Below are 13030 nucleotides of genomic sequence, written 5' to 3' on the forward strand. Positions count from 1 at the left end.
GGAAACAGAGTCAGAACGAAGAAGATAAGGTGAAGGTAGTGAGGAGGAGCACAAAGTGAGGTAAAAGTGGGATAAAATAAGAAAGTGGTAGTAAAAAGATGGAGATAAAATTAGAGAGGTCATCTGTCACCTGACTGCATCAGACCAAGCCAACACAGAATAAACTGTTCCAAACCTCACAAACTCCAACATAAGGGTTGCATGGACCAAAACAGACTAAACTGGAATAAATCAGAAACAAAATTATCTAAACCAAGCTAAACTGGACAACCAGACTAGACTAAACTAACGTGACCAAACAAAACTGGACTGAAAGAAACTGGAACAAAAAAAAGACTAAATGGATCAAATCATAGTAGAGCAAAAAATGTTAAGCTGAGTTAATTTAAACAAACTGGAACAAAGCATGGAACATGTTAGACTCAACAGGGCTTAACAGGACAAACTGGTTGAAAACAGAAATGTATAAACCAGGTTTGTTTAGGCCAATAAAGAAAAACCTGCAAGAAGCAATTTAGACCAAATCAGAACCAAATCAGAACAATCAACCAGATCAAAGTAGGAAAAATCAGAACAGGCCAGAAAAACTTATCCCAGATAAAGCTGAAACAAAGCAGACTGAACATGACACCATAGACCAACTGGAACCAACTAGACTAAATGGACCAAACCAGTCTGTAGTGGACTAACCCAAAGTAAAGTGGGCCAGAGCAGCAATAAATGTAAATACATAGACCAGGCTAATTGTGACCAAAGTACAAACTAGACACAACCAGAACCAATTAGATTAACAATGTGGACCAGCTGTGGGTGACTCCTGGTCAGGAGACAACCAATAACCAATCAATCATTGACTCCACATCCTCTGAGAAACACTTAATTGTCAGTGACCCCACCCATATAAAGATTACTGCTAAGAAGAAACACTACAATTGGCAGATAATCAATTGCTTGATTGATGAATCAAGGAAGAGAAAAGAGGAGAAATCTGTGCAAGGGCCGTCGGTGGTTTGTATGTTTCATCATCAAAGGGGCTCTTCAGTGTTAATCTAAGACACCCGTGAAGCTGGCAGAGAAGCCAACGTGGGCGCTGCCAAGCTCTCACACACACACACACACACACACACACACTGAGTCACATGAGGGTGAGTCATGGCTAACAGCAGTGTGTGTGTGTGTGTGTGTGTGTGTGTGTCTGTGTGGGTGTGTACGGTGTGTGTGAGTGTGGGTGTAGAGTGTGTTGTGTTTGTGAGACACAGCATGAGTGTGTGGGAGAGAAAGTGTGTGCATGTAGGTCTATGCCTGTGAGGACCAGGCTGTGTTTTATACTGTGGGAGTGAGGACATGTTGTCCGGTCCCAGCACCTTCGAAGGCCTGTTGCAGCGTTCAGACACAGCTTTAGAGTTCAGGTTGGAGCCGGTTTCAGGCCAGAACCAGGTTTAAGTTTTGGGAAAGGGTTAGGGTCAGACATTTAATTTGGTGGTTAGATGGTTAAGCTTGGGTAAGGACCTGGTCCCAGTGCCAGGACCACTGGGCTGGAAAGAGTGTGCCCAAGTACAAGTCTGAGGTTTTTGTACTTTACTTCAGTATTTCCATGTAGTGCTACTTCATCCTTGGACTTCACTACATGTCAGAGCCAAACCTTGTACTTTTTCCTGCTCTATATTTATCTGATAACTTTAGTTCCTGTTTCAGAATCAGATGAATCAAACAAAATACAGTCTAATCATCAAACTTTATTGATCCCTGGTGGGAAATTCTCAAACTACCCAGCAGTATGGAAAGTACTTCAAATTAGAAGTATATAAGGTAGTTAACATTAGCTCCACCTTTACCAGCTGCAACATTAAAGTGATGAACACAATAATGCATCAATAATTAGAATCCAATAATATCAGATACATTCATGTGAAATGGGCCATTCTGCACAATGACTACTTTTACTTTGGATACTTCAAGTACATTTGGATGATGGTACTTTTGGACTTTTACTGCAGTAACACTCTGAATGTAGGACTCAGAACAGATGATTTTTTACCCTGTGGTATATCATGATACTAATCAGTTAACAAGCAAGAAAAATGGTGGTCAAAATGGTGTAGTTATGACTGTCTGTAGAAATGTCATGGCCTGATCCTGCCAAACGGTGCTTTGTTTTTTGAGTCAAACATGATGGATCCTACACTTCCCACAATGCAACCTACTAGTAACTTTCACAACACCGTCAGGGCTATTTTCTGAAATTCTTCAGAGAAAGAGCAACTCTCAAAAACAGAAGAACGTCCTTCCACCTGCCCACTTTCACCGCAAGGCGACTACAAGGACCAGAAATGGGCACTCAGCATAATTTTTGTCACTGTGAGTGGTTGTAATGTCTTAGATCATCATAGTAGTTTGGATTGTTGGAGGTTAGGGTAAGGGGCTGAGAAATGCATAATGTGGATCCTGTCCACTCTATACGTATACACACGCACACACACGCGCAATGTCTGCACACATAAATCCCAGTGAGGCTCTGCAGTAAAAACTGAGAGGAGGGCACTCTAGATAATTACTAACTGCCTCTCGTTCCAACTCTCTTACCTCCTCCTCATCATCTTTCTTCTCTCCTGTTTTTCTTTGCTTCTTCACTTTACTTCCATCTCTGCTGCTCTAACTCCATCATTTTGCATCTCCTCCTCCACCTCCACTCTTTTCCTCCATCTGTCACTTCCAAGCCATTTCCACTGCTCTTTTTTTCTGTACCTGCTTCTCCTCTTCTGTCCTTCCATCTCTCCTTCTCTCCTTCACTCCTCTCTCAGCCAGCTGAGGCTGAGCCAGCTGCAGGGTTGAACTGAGGTGAGGTGTGTTTGATTTATACCCCAGCCGTGCACTGAGCACCACGCTGGCAGCCTCCTCTGGCACACTACTTTGCTCTGAGGTCACACAGTAAACTTCAGGTGACCCCCGACACTGGGAAACCGTCACATCTGTGCCAGACTCCACTTTTTAAACTTCTCTGTGTCTTTGTTGCTTATAAAGGCCTGGAAGTACACAGAGTCAGTCTGGAATCACATGAGGAGATAGAAGGCGCCGAGACAGGTTCTCTGAGACACTGGAACAATCTACCTGACAAGCATCTGGACAAACTGAGGGCCTGTTTACTGAGGAGAACTGCTGCTGGTTTAAGGACAAAGGGTGGTCATGCCAAATGTACTGAACTCTGCATTATACTAATAATAAATACAAATAATTACTGTACCTGAAGCTTTGGCACAGTACTGTATATGCATGCAGTTGTATTTTCATGAGGCAGTGTCATAAGATGAGTTTCCAAATCTTTAGTTGTACTGGTTTCTAACACATGCTATAAAAATAAGGGCATATTGTTAAATCATCAATCAATAAGTATATTATTTTTTTTATTAATAATTCCAAGTTCACAATCCAGTTCACAATCACATACAAAAAGAGAAAAGAGCAAATCCTCCAGATAAAAACTGAAGGCCATGAAAAATCAATCACAGAAATTGTATTTTTGCAATACTGTTCAGGAAAAAGCTACAAAACACAAACAGAAAAATTATTTGATCAACTAAATAAACAACAGAAAACCAAGTACTGGTAACTGACAGCTGTGTGATATTGCAATAGATTAGAAGAATGACGCAGTAAGGGCATCCTGGTTTCCTGAAGGTGTCGCCACACAGCTGGGACCATATATCTGGTTGTTTTAACATGTCAGATATCAGAAAAACAGTGTCGAAAAACTTAGCCTCACTGCAGTATAGTCCTGCACCAATCTGCCTGAAACTACACCCTGCAGAGTCCAGAACAGTATAGCATGAACATGTACAGTATAGCCCAGTGCAACATGTAAACGTGATGACACTCACATGTAAACCTTGGCTCTGCTCGGCAGCTTGTTCTTCCTGTGAAACCACATGAGTCCAGGGAAAATGAACACACACACACACACACACACACTAATCAGGTTCAGTACAGTTTTTCATCTTCTGTTTTCAGGCATAATCCTGACATTCACAGAAAAACACTCATGTAAACACACACTCGGTTTCTGTTTGCCATTCTGCATTCACAGTCAGGGGCAGTAACTAACAACACACTGGTAGCAACACACATCCGACAAAACACACACACAACCACAACAGGCTGATTGGGAATAAAGTGCTGTGTTGCTCTGGCTGCTGGGCAACACACACATGCACAGACACTGATTAGAAATCCGATCTGATTTATGTGGGTTACAGTGTCAAAGCAATGATGCCAGTTCATGCACAAACAATCCAAACACGCAGTGATCCACTCAAGCATGGCTGCAGTCACATGTGGTTAATAACACGCAGACTGCAACAGGCCACACAGAGGCAGGAAAACAGTCAGCTGCCCACAAGAATCAGGCGTCCCGAAATATTCTCATCACTGTCCGTCAGGTGGCATCGAGTCTACTGTGGGGTGGACCTGCACATTTCCAAGGCAGAAAGGCTTGTCCTATCATCCCAAGGTCATTTACTGTTTCACCTCGCTTGAGTGTGTGCCAAGACACAACACAAAAGTGGGTTCTCCAGATTTGTCTTTGTGTTTGCTTTCTGTAGTTTTGTATCTGTTTTGTGTCTTTGTGGTTTTCTTGTGTCTGTGGTTATTCTGTCTTTTTATGGTTGTTTTGTGTGTCTGTGGCTGTTTTGTGCCTCTGTGGTTATTTTGTGTCTGTCTGGTTGTTTTGTGTCTCTGGTTGTTTTGTCTGGTTGTTTTGTGTATCTCTGGTTGTTTTGTCTGGTTGTTTTGTGTATCTCTGGTTGTTTTGTCTGGTTGTTTTGTGTCTCTCTGGTTGTTTTGTGTCTCTGGTTGTTTTGTGTCTCTCTTGTTGTTTTGTCTCTCTGGTTGTTTTGTCTCTCTGGTTGTTTTGTGTCTCTGGTTGTTTTGTGTCTCTGGTTGTTTTGTCTCTCTGGTTGTTTTGTCTCTCTGGTTGTTTTGTGTCTCTCTGGTTGTTTTGTCTCTCTGGTTGTTTTGTGTCTCTGGTTGTTTTGTGTCTCTGGTTGTTTTGTCTCTCTGGTTGTTTTGTCTCTGGTTGTTTTGTGTCTCTCTGGTTGTTTTGTCTCTCTGGTTGTTTTGTCTCTCTGGTTGTTTTGTGTCTCTGGTTGTTTTGTCTGGTTGTTTTGTCTGGTTATTTTGTGTATCTCTGGTTGTTTTGTCTGGTTGTTTTGTGTCTCTCTGGTTGTTTTGTGTCTCTGGTTGTTTTGTGTCTCTCTTGTTGTTTTGTCTCTCTGGTTGTTTTGTCTCTCTGGTTGTTTTGTCTCTCTGGTTGTTTTGTGTCTCTCTGGTTGTTTTGTCTCTCTGGTTGTTTTGTGTCTCTGTGGTTGTTTTGTCTCTCTGGTTGTTTTGTCTCTCTGGTTGTTTTGTGTCTCTCTGGTTGTTTTGTGTCTCTGGTTGTTTTGTGTCTCTCTTGTTGTTTTGTCTCTCTGGTTGTTTTGTCTCTCTGGTTGTTTTGTGTCTCTCTGGTTGTTTTGTGTCTCTCTGGTTGTTTTGTCTCTCTGGTTGTTTTGTCTCTCTGGTTGTTTTGTGTCTCTCTGGTTGTTTTGTGTCTCTCTGGTTGTTTTGTGTCTCTCTCACGGTCCTGTTTGCAGCAGGACCTGTACAGGGCCTATGAAATCTTGTGGATTACTCAGTCAATACTCTTTAATTAAAACACTTTGATCTGATTTGTTCAATATCTGTGATGAAGTTTAAACCTTCTGTCTGACGGGATGTGGTTGATAAAGGATTTTTTTCTTTCCAAAGTACGTCTCATGCAATGAACTGCATTTCCCTGCTGCACTGCAACAGAGTGTTTGTAAAGATATCTCGACAACTACAGAAACGACCCGGATCAATTTAGGAACAAATGATTTCGATGAAACCTTGACCTTTCACCTCTCTCTGTGTTCCGAAACACGATCCAACAACTCGGGCAATAAACCCTCTAGTTTTGAATCCGTAAGTGAAGCTTTGGGTTTGTAGCTGCCCTACACTGTTGTAGAAATCTAAATCATTAATCGAGTTTGTTCTGTTTCATATTGGGGCTATAATAAACACCGGGGCCCGTCGGTGACGCCTGCAGGACTGCGGGGTGTAATTCAGGCTAAATTATAGTTTTTTACTTAAAGTAAATTTACAGGAGAGTAACAGTGTCTTTGCTTGAGAAGGACAATTTCTTTGGCTGCTCTGCTGCTAATGTCCCCTGTGGGCCTCCGTAGCCTCGAGCCATCGCACTGCAGACTGCTGTGTTTTATACCACACAGTGAGTAACGCTGCTTTACAAGTCAGAACATACACACACACACCCACACCCACACCCACACACACACCTGCAGCTCTGTCAAAGTCACTCACACAGGAGGCCAGTGTGTCAGTCTGTTGTAATTAATAACGTTCTCTGATTAACTGTTGAGCTCAGTAATTACAAACACGGCTCAGTACACTGCTGTGTGTGTGTACATGTATTTATATGGTTACGTGGAGACATTTTAGTCTGAAACAAACAGCTGTGAGAACATTTTATCTGGAGCAAATTAAAAAACTCACCCAGGCAACAATAGAGCATCTTGTTACCACATGGCAGAAGGCCGTGGGATACAGTAAGTGAACTTTCATTTGAGATTATTGGACACCTGCATTAAACTCTTGGATGTCCGGAAGTGTGGCTTGTTGCAAATAGCAGAAATGGATTGAAGATAGAGGATAGTTGATTAAAAATAGCAGATCTGGCATCATTTAAGCCACTAAAAAAAACCTGTTCATGGTTGTTTGTGCAATTTGTGCAATTGCTTAAAAAGGACCGAGCACGGGACGGTGCACACACATGGCCTCCCCACTGCAGTCCCGGGCTGCACATCGGGACTCACTTCATGTGGGTGATGAACTTCCCGTTGCCCTTCCAGACAGAAACTGTGAATGGGCCTTAAGCCAGATATGACAGATGTGTCACCAAAAACACTGCAAGAGCTCAGTAATTCAATGGGTTTAAGACAACGCAACATCAGTTCGCTGCACACACACACAAACCCTGCACGTCGCTTATTTCACACCACTATAAACTAAGCCACTGTTGCTGTAGTCACTACCAGCATCAGTCTAACACATAATAGGTGAGACTTTAACAAAATACAGCTCCTCTGCTCTCTGTGGATCAGAGGAACTACCAAAAATTATGAGGGAATGCAAAATAATATCATGACCTTCCAGGGCTTCTGTACAGCTCGTTAGCTTAGCATAAACCCTAGAAACAAGGGGAAACAGCTAGCCTCGCTCTTTCCAAGGCTAACACGAGCAGTCTGCCAACATCTAAAACTCACCTATGAACATGCTATATTTTGTTTGTTCAAGTCTCAATGCATAATGCACAGCAAGAAGTCATCAGAAATTACACTGGGATTCAAAATATGTTTCATAGTGGGGTTACCAGCCACCTCTCTGAGGCCAGATTGTCCCAGGGATTGGAACCAGCAACCACCCTGCAGGCTCGCAGCGCTCCACATTAGGACACAACGAGGACTCTGGGAAATGTGGGTTAGTGAGGCACAGTGTATCCAGGCCTCGTTTTACCAGAGAGAGAGAGAGAGAGAGAGAGAGAGAGAGAGTGTGAATGGTTTGTGTTCCTGTATTGATGTGTTTGTGTGTGAATTTCTGTGTTTTCTGCGGCTCGGCATCCAAACAGGCACCAAATGGCACCAAACCCTGAGGCTTCGAGCTGCTACTCACAACAGCTACACGTGTTCGTCCCCACCTCTCTCTCTCTCTCTCTCTCTCTCTCTCGTCTTCTGCCTCGTTCTTCCCTGCAAATGGTTTTGAGTTGCTTAAAATCATATAAATAAATTTTATTTTTCTCCCTCTTGTTCTTTCTTACATGCAAATGTTCTTAGAGTCTCTCTCTGCATGTTGTCCCAGCCCACTTACCGAAAACTGATTGGATGATCTCACCTTCAGCACCAATGTGCTTTTACTGGGTGATTTGAACAGTTAACACTCATGGCAACTTGAATATGGTGGATTTGTGGTTAAATTTAGGCAACAAAAACATTTATTTCTAACCTGGACTAGGTGGCAGGCAGGGCTGATTTATGTAGCGGACTTTGCCAACACAGGGTAGAAAAGCTGGAATAACAGCAGAAGTGTCATGGAAGGGGGTAATATATTGTAGTTGAGAGACTACGTAGAAAATCATACCTAATGCACATTTAAAGAAATTCATCATTATTGTGGCCTGAAATCAAACCTCACGCTCCTGATTTTGAGCCTGAGATTCAGTGTTCTGTCTTGTGCACAGTCTGATGGATCTCTGCAGAGCAGACAAAGAACACACGCTAACTAAAACGTATTCTCTGCTCTCTGGCTGATCTAATTTAAGTTGTGCTTCACTCTCTGGTGGTTTCCCTCCTCGCTCACAGCCTGTTCCAGTCTGCTCTCTCCATCAGTGAACTGTCAGAGCGCCAGAGGCACAGCACAATACTTTGAAAGGGAAGGTAAAGAGATGATTTGATTGGTCCTGAGTGATTTTGGCCCCAGACACACCGACTGATCCTGGATTCAATCTGTCTTCCTTCCTGCTCACGTTTCCAACTGAGCTGCAGCTGCACCAAACGGCTCTGGACACCAGACTACTGATCGTGATCCACCTGTGCTGTGGACCACTCTCTCAGAAAGTCTGCATCAGCCTGTACATCCCCGAGGTCAAACCCATCATCACTGTTTCAGCTGTAGCTAACTTAGCTAATTAAGTTAACCCTAACCCTGTGGATGTGCACTGGCGCCCGATTATTGCATTTATCTTTTGGAGATAAGTCCAGCTACTATAAAAGCCGAGCCCCGGGGTGTCATGTCTTTAAAATCTTACTGGTCATACAAAAACATTTGAACTGAAGATATGTCAGATGCTGTTTTACAGTCATCAGGGATTCATTCATTATCATTAAGTATTCATAGCATTAGCTTGCTCTCCTGCAGACGCTGACCACAGAGTCAGTGAGTCTGATGTCAAACCACTCCGCGCTTTCTTGTCAGATCCAACAGTGTCGATGATTTTTGTGCACACCCTTCAGCTGACCTTTACCCCTCCAGCCATCAAGGCTGTCAGTGCTTCAGCCACTGCAGGTGTCATTCAGAGTAATTCTGTCAGCCAGGTCAGAGCCATCATCTCCCTCAGCCTCATGATGATGGATGGATGGCTCTTTTCTTCTGCCCGCCCTCATGGAAACCTCAACTGTGAGGAACTGCAGGCTCCAAGTTACCAAGTTACCAAGGAGCAGAGCATGCAACCACCCAAGTTTACTGCACATCAGTCGATCTACATAATTTGATTAGCTGCTAATTTGTTCAAACTTTGTACTGCTGAATATCAACTATGATGGGTTCTTCCTCCTGTGGCCCTGGTTCTGTACAAGGTCCCTGTGTCAGACTGCAGCTTTAAGACCTTATTGTATTCTAACAGCAAGATTTGAATTTACTGTGATAGCAAAGCAGGAAAAACTAGTAAACACAGGTTCACATTTGAGAAACTGGTGGACCTTTTGGTATTTTCGCATAAAAATGTCTTCAGTGAAACAGATGCCAATAAATCTGAAATTAATTAACTACTGGTGAGTTTCTTAGGGTCAGAAAAAATCTGCCTCTGGGTTTCTTAGAAGGTTTCCCACACCCTGGTTTCTGCATCTAAACACTGTTCAATACATAGCTGTCTCCATGATGGGCAACTTTTTGAACTGATATACAGTATTTACATCATAATTAAATGTGTAAATCAATGGTAACTTGTGCTTTCTCTGTGGTAATAGGTTTTACATTCCCACCCCTCAGAACTACTGTGTTTTCCATCCATCCTAGAATTTTCCTCCAGATCACATGTCTGTCTACGTCTGTATGTCCCAGAGATGAAGCTGCAGCCTCTGCTGCTTCTCCGGGTGTTAGACAATACAGGGGGAACCAAAATCCAAACACATTTACCCATCTCATTAGTGAAAATGGCTATGGACTATAAAAGTGAGAGAATATCTTTCAGCATGGCACTGTTTTGACACGCTCCGATTTATCCAGCGATCCCACACTGAAATTTCTTTAGCAGCGTCACTAAAAATAGCTAAAAATAGACACAACTAAAATTAAAACTAATGTGGACCTAAGACCTGCGTCCCAAAAAACACTAAAATCGTGACCCAGCCAAAAAGCAACATCGTTTAAAGGATTTTAATCACGTCCTGAAACAAAAGAAAACTGTTATGGTGAAATAAAGTGAAAGCTTCAGAACAGGCAGGAAATCAAAACCTTTGACCCTTTGTCAGCTGCTGTTTTCATGGTCAAGAAAAGCACATTATGTGAAGCTCGGCACCAACAAACTCACACACTCACATTTTAATTCCCGTGTTATAAACTATTAGCTTTTCCTCTGCAGTTGCACCATCAGCAAACAGAGCATTAAACATTCACTGTCGCAGAGGAAAGCAGAGCTACTCCGAAAACAAACACACCAAATAAACCATTACATCCTGTTGGTTTAATAAGCAAAGCCCTCCAAGATCTGCAGCTATTTGCAGTTAAAACCAAACTCTCAATGAAATCGACTCCCACCGACAGGCAGGGGAAAAGCTTCCAAACAAACACCTCTGCAGAAACATGGTGTAGCGGTCGATGCTCCCTGTCCATCCAATGCTGACATGTTTCCATCTGGACTGTTGGACTGACTGACTAGTATTTGCATTCCTGCAGGCGGACTGTTGTTATGCCTAAAAACGGTCACAGTTCTGACAGACACAATTTCATCAGCAGGTCTGTGACAAACTCTCACTCCACACTGAAGAATACCAACAAATGCACCTTAACAGGTGTAGCATTAAACCCTAGCAACAGTATTCCCTGCCAGGAGCTCCACACTGGGTCAGTCTCTAACTGCTTTTTGTTCTGTGCTGCTAACATAATTTAATTTCCCCTCAGGGATCCAGGAGGTTCATCTTGTCTTATCACATGACATTGATCTCATTTATGTCCATTCATTCATTAGCAGGCAGTAAAAGAAAAAAAAAAATCAATATCATAACACCATTACACTTGGCGTCATTAATCTTAAAGGCAGCCATGAGGCTTCCCTGAAGAGGATTTGTGCAGTGAACTTTATTTCAGGAGGTTGTGTGGCAGTCGAAATCATTTGGCCGCCGCTCGCTCTGGTCCAGCGTCGCTGCTCCCGCTGACACAGGATGAATCATGGCTGCTAAGCCGTGTGTGTTTGTGTGTGTGTGTGCCTGTGTGTGTGACAAAGCTGGAAATGTAATATCTGCAAAGTGGCCTGTAAAAAGACTTGAATTTGCTGAAGACAGGTCATTCTGAGCTGTGTGGTTACAGTGTCCGGATGTGATCATTGTTCAGGAACATTCACCCGGAATGATGGGCCGGGGCTCTCATAAGATTTCATTTCCATTTTTTAATAGTTTTTAAAGTGTATTTTAAATGAGGTGTTAAAGTGGCCAGGAGGCATCATGGAGGCAACATTGTGTGCAGGATTGTGTCATTTGTGCTCTGTGTTTAGAGTAACTCATGATCTGGATGTCATCAGTCACGTGCATGTGAAATTTACTGTCTCATTAAGTATCATGTGGATTTAATACAGTTTAATCTGGGGCTGGGACTGTGACAGTTGCTCATTTACTTAAGGTTTTGCCTTTTTATGAATTTTCCAATAAATAAAACAATAACATGTTAGAGAAGAGAAAAAGTAAAATATTTATAATTTTTAAAAAAAAAAAGTATATTTATGGACAAGAACAGTGAAAGTGATTGAGATTTAGCCAAAATTGATTTTTCATGTATTTCAACCTGATCCCACACAAACGCAAAAAAGTGTGGCATATGAACACCTTTGTCTGGGATCAGGCTGCATATTTTACATCTGCATTACCTGTTTTGTAGCGGAGAAGAGATGCGGTGGAACACAATGAGACCAATATACTCCACAAAAGCTGCAAACACAAACGCTCCACACAGAAGAGAAAAAGCTGTGGAAAGGGCGACATCTGCATAAATACATAGAAATACTTCAGCTCAGCCAATATCTCAAGTGACAAAGGCAAAAAGCAAGAGGAGCAGCTAATGTCTGACCCAGGGCATAATGACTATTGACTATCGAAAACCTGAGCCCATACAATAAAACAAGAAGTTGAGCAGAACTTTGAGCCCAGAAGCTGGAGCTCAGTCCAGCACCATGAGGAACAAACAGAGAACATGGAAACATGGAACCATGAAATCTGAGCTGAGCTAATTGACACAACTTTTGAGGACTTCAGGAAACTGGTTAAGTGGAAGGGCAGGTGGTCAAACAAGGAACAGGGGAAGAGGAAGTGCACCAAAATAAAAGCCTCAAACAGGAAGTTTCCAGAAACTGTCACCATATTCACAGAATTAAAGGTTGTAATTATAGGAAAACACAAAACTGTAACTTTGGTGTTTTGCAATGAGCAACAGCATAGAATATTCATCTTCATACTTCATATCAACCTATTGTAATGTGGCATCCTTTAAAACAGGAACAGATACCTGACAGGGCAAACACTTCACTGCTCTGTTGCTGTTTATTAAGCATAAGACAAGACTTGATTAGTTGCCCTGTGCTGCTGCACTGCTGCTCCAGAGGAAAAACCTGCTGCACGAACATGAGCCAGGACCTGGGCTGAACCCAGTCCTCCTCAGCTGTACATCACTATTACCACAAACAGGGAGGATAAAGGTCAGAGCTGCCTGACAAATCAGAAAGAACAGCACGAGAAAAAAACGAGAATGAAGCTATTATCCGACAACCAGTCCTGCTCGGTGTCGCCATGGCAACACGAAAAAGGTGAGTGGATGTCACCTGGGCAGCAGGAAACAGCCGACAGACACCTGCTCTTCAGGATTTACAGGGGCGCCCAAAACCTGCGCTGCTAAAGCTGATGCAGCAAAGACGTCGACACATTTCACTCGATGAAACCATCATAATGGGGCTGGTGCTTTTTCACAATGTTAGAACGAATTCAAA

The 13030-nt window shown here is 42.7% G+C and overlaps 1 protein-coding gene across 1 annotated transcript in view; it reads right to left on the reverse strand.

Annotated features, from left to right (window-relative positions):
* The window catches only part of LOC113146025 (IQ motif and SEC7 domain-containing protein 2-like), a 95103-nt gene that overhangs the window by 16926 nt on the left and 65147 nt on the right, over positions 1 to 13030 (reverse strand). The gene's annotated exons all lie outside the window — the stretch shown is intronic.

Source organism: Mastacembelus armatus, chromosome 7, assembly GCF_900324485.2.
Source record: "Mastacembelus armatus chromosome 7, fMasArm1.2, whole genome shotgun sequence".
Taxonomy (NCBI): Eukaryota; Metazoa; Chordata; class Actinopteri; order Synbranchiformes; family Mastacembelidae; genus Mastacembelus; species Mastacembelus armatus.